The sequence below is a fragment of the Hevea brasiliensis genome, chromosome 13 (assembly GCF_030052815.1).
Source record: "Hevea brasiliensis isolate MT/VB/25A 57/8 chromosome 13, ASM3005281v1, whole genome shotgun sequence".
In the NCBI taxonomy this organism is placed as follows: Eukaryota; Viridiplantae; Streptophyta; class Magnoliopsida; order Malpighiales; family Euphorbiaceae; genus Hevea; species Hevea brasiliensis.
Window position 1 is genome coordinate 68,276,862 of NC_079505.1, and position 4,962 is coordinate 68,281,823.

Genomic DNA, 4,962 nt, shown 5'->3' on the forward strand with positions numbered 1-4,962 from the left:
AAGAGTATTAAGGCCCTATCCCGTTGATTAAAAAGAGAGTTAATGAGAGGGACATTCCAAGACCCATGGTAAATCAAATCAGCAGTGACTTGCACACTAGAGCCATAGGCTGAGTGGTAACAAAACCATTATCTGGGTCTCTAAGCCAAGCATCTGACCAGATATTAAATTGATTACCTATTCCAATACGCTAACATAAACCATAACGTATAAGAGATTGAGTAGCATGGATACTACGCCAATTGTAACTCGGCGAAGATCTTAAGGGAGCTGTAAAAGAAGACTCCGGATAATATTTTGCCTTTAAGAGCCGAGCTGCCAAAGAGTCAGGATTCACAACTAATGACCACACCATCTTACCAAGCATAGCCAAATTAAATTGATGGAGCTTTTTAAAACCAAGCCCACCCAGAGATTTATGGTAACACAACCGATCCCATCCCAACCAATGGATGCACAACTCATGATTAATCCCTTTGCCCCATCAAAAAGCAGTCATAGTACGTTGTAACTCCTCGCACAAAGTCTTTGGCAACAAAAAGAGGTTCATGACATAGTTGGGCAAAGCTTGTAACACTGTTTTCAACAAAATCTCTTTGCCCACCCTAAAAAGAGTGCGACAACTCCATGAATGTAACCGATGCCAAACTTTGTCCTTTACAAATTGAAACACCTCCTTTTTATTCCTTCCAACAATTGTAGGAAGCCCCAAGTAATTACCAATATTGTCATGCTCAACAACATGTAAAATATTAGTGATAGAATCATGCACAGCTGAAGAAGTATTAGCACTAAAACATAACAAAGACTTGGAAAAATTGATAAGCTGGCCCAAAGCCATAGCATAGTCAGAGATAATAGAGTTTATCACACTTGCTTCCGCACTAGTAGCTTTAAAGAATAATAGACTATTGTCTGCAAAGAATAAATGGGAAATAGAGGGTGCACATCAACAAATTGATACGCCATGCAAAGCACCTGAGCTAACATGATATTGAATATAAGTAGAAAGCCCTTCAGTACATAGGATGAATAAATAAGGTGATAAAGGGTCACCCTAGCGCAAACCACGCTCTGGGTAAATAGGGTCAAGAATTCCACCCTAATGCAAAACTTTATAAGTGACAATAGACGCATAAGCCATAATCAAATCCATAAAGCGAGTCGAGAAGCCCATAGTAAGCATAATATCTTGTAAAAATGACCACTCAATGCGATCATAAGCCTTGCTAATGTCCATCTTAAGAGTTGCCCAACCTTCCTTGCCTCTAGTTTTCCTGCGAAAAAAATACATAACTTCATGAGCCACAACACTATTATCATGGATGTTACGACCAGCAACAAAAGCATTCTAATTAGTAAAAACCAAAGAAGGCAAAATCATCTTAAGGCGATTAGCTAACATCTTCGAAACAATCTTGTAGATCACATTACACGGGGCAATTAGCTTCAAATCAGACATAGACTCAGGCAAAGATTTCTTTGGAATCAAAACTATTATTGTCTCATTAAGACTTGGAGGAATCAAAGCTGAGTTGATGATAGATATACAAAGCTGAGATATTTCAGGACCCACAACATCCCAATAATGTTGGAAAAATCCAGGATTGAAACCATCTAGGCCTAGTGATTTGTCCGCCTTCATACTGAAAACTGCTGCTCTGACTTCCTCCACCGAAAAAGAGTCCAATAGCATAGAGTTCTGCAAATCATCAACTTTTCTAGGAACATGAGAAAGAATAGAAGCACTACTAGCCGCCTGAGATCGAAAAAGATCAGTAAAATACTCAAATATGACAGAAGCAAGATTGGAATCCCAATTCTGCCAATGACCAGAATTATCTTTTAGTCATTCAATACAATTTCTGTCTTATCGTTGCCATGGTGTGAAAATACCATGTATTCTGGTCCCCTTCACGAAGCCAGAACTCTTTGGCTCTCTAACGCCAGTACATATCTTTCTGGGTCAATAGTTCAAAGAAACAATTCCTGGCAGCCAAAAATCGATTCTTATATACTAGATCACTGGCTCCACGATAAAGTTTCATATCCCTCTTGCAATTATCAATATCAGCCTTAAATAGATTACGAAGTGATTGCCCCTAGCTATCGAGCACAGAACTACACTTCTGAAGCTTCGCCAACACATCCAATGAAGAATTATCCAACCAGCACTCCTCCACTAAACATCTACAATCAGGATTCGATTCCACAGATTCTCATACCTGAACAGACGAACCTGCCTACGAGGAATAAAGACCTTCAACTCCAGATAGATTGGGAGATGATCAGAAGACGTAACTTCGAGGGAATAAGCAATAGAATGTAGAATTTTGCTACACCAAGAACTCGAAACAAGAAACCAATCTAACTTTTCCTCCACCCAACTATCTGAATCCCTACCATTCTCCCAAGTAAATTTGTAGCCACTCATTGGGAGATCAAATAATCCAACATCCTCAATTGCTTGTCGAAACCTTTGAAGAAGCCAATTTGGGTGAGGAAGTCCACCTTGCTTCTCGTGTGAAGCTAAAAGATCATTAAAGTCCCCCATCACAACCTAAGGGAGAGAGCATTTTAAAGCTAAATTTCGTAACAATTGCCATGATTCAACCCTTCGACTCCTATCTGGCTTGCCATAGAAGCCAGTAAGACGCCATGGCCCAATACCTTGAACATCGAGTGTGACATCAATATGAGAAGAAGAGGAGCTAAGAAGAGAGACTGAACTCGTTGATTTCCAAAAAAGGGCTAAACCTCCACTATGGCCTATAGCATCAACACAAAAGAAAGAATCGTAGCCTAATAACACTTTTATTTCATTAATTTTAGAACTAGTACAGAGAGTTTCAATAAGAAAAAGAAGAGAAGGCTTTTTATCTTGGACAATTTCTCTCAGAGTCTGAATTGCTCGAGGGTTGCCCAATCCACAACAGTTTCAGCTTAAACAACTCATTTCTTTCGATGGGCCTGATGTCCAGTGCTCGCCAATGTCAAGTTTTTTGGATCAGTTCCACCCTCCTTAGATGAATTTGCTGTATGGGCCATGTTAGAAGCCCGATCCAAGCCAAAACGTTTTCTTTTTGGGTCCACTAGCACAACTCCATCAGCATTATCTTTAAAAGGCATCAAATTCAAATTTGAACTTCCTCCTAAGTCAGAAACGTGATCATCTCTACTATTATCTCCCCTTATACCTCCAATACCATCCAAAAATAGTGGATTTTTAGGCCCAAAAGACTCACGGTTACCAAACTGAGCAACTTGACTGGAAACAGCCTCCATCTCCTCCACAGACAGTGGTTCTTCCCTAAGCCACTTCACAACAATATTCATCTATGATCGGCGAGAAACGGCACACAACTCAGGACCATACAACCGCTGCAAAGGAACCTCGCTCCGTTCAACAAGTTTTGGACAAAAACGTTCTCCATGTCCAAGAAGGCCACAAATAAAGCAATAGGTAGACAAACGTTCATAGCAAAAAGTCACAGAAAACCATTCATCACCTTATTGTTTAAGCCGAGTTCCTCTACACAAAGGCCTTCAAAAATCATGAAGAATTCGAACCCTCATATAAGAACTTCACAACCCAGTGAGATTATTGGGATCGGCACTGCCAAATTCACCCACATCATTGCCAATCCTTTGAGCACATCTTGTTGACATAAATCCACTACGTAAACCATGGACCTGTGGCTAGAGATAAACATGGAAAAGAGGAACCTCTGAAGGATGCCTATAACCCGCCACCTTTTCTATAATTAGTAATTGATTATTAAATGTCCAAGGGCACATATCTTAGACCCTGCTCATATCCACTTCATGGAAGAACTGAAAAACATAAAGCCCGCCTTGAAGGTCCTTCATTGTCATGCCCAATGTTGGGCGACATAAAGATGCAAGCATCTGTTTCATTGCTACAAAATTAATTGCTCGATCCGTAAGAAAACAACCAACCAAACAAAGATCATTAGATGTCTCATCAGGGAGAACCTCCTCCACAAGAAGAACCACACTACCATCCGACTCACCTTCCACAGAGAGATTGGCCATGTCAACCGAAATATTATCTTCATCCATTACAGCAATAATGGAGTATCAAAAACAAAAAAACAAAACAAAGCTTGTAAAGAACAAGAGGAAAACCTAACTCTCAGAAAGAGACATGAACCGCCTAAAAATCTATCAATCAAATCAAATTGAAATTTTGAGTGGCTTAATTGATGATAAATTTTTTTAGGCCTCAAATTAACTTTTTAATAATAGTTTGACAGTAAAAAAAAGAAAAAAAAAAGCCTTTAAATGGTGTTTAGAAAAATATTTTAAATTATAATTAAACACATGTAACAGTTATTTCAAATTGATAATTAAGGTTTATTCACTAGTCAGCAATCTCTAAAATTGTAAGTTTTTAAATTTAATTATTATTTATAATTTACTAAAAAAGTGATAATTTACTTTTTGTTTTATTCATTAAATTTAATTAATCTTAAGATCAAATCTACAATATATTTTAATTTTTATGAATGTGGTTAATGAATTTAATGTATTAAAAATTTAACATCCTTTACTATAATCTATCTTAATCTTTAAATTCAAAATGCAGGTTTGAAATTTATATGTTTAATATATAAATACATATTTTTTAATTTAATTTTAATAAAATTTCAATTATTTACTCTAAATTTAAGAATTAAGATTACACAAATATGATAACTCATGCATGTTTATACATCTATGAGAGAATTGCCTAGTCTAATTTAGCCCAGTAGCTAGAGGTATATCACCCACATGTTAGACTTTTATAAAATTCAAATTTCAAAGCGTTAAGTATCAACCGAATTTCTTCCTTAATTATATAATCCTATAAATAAATTCCAATATATTTGAAGAGGATTTACTTTGATGTTCAAAGTATTGAATTTTTTTTAATAAATAAAGCTTGGATTAAAACGAAAA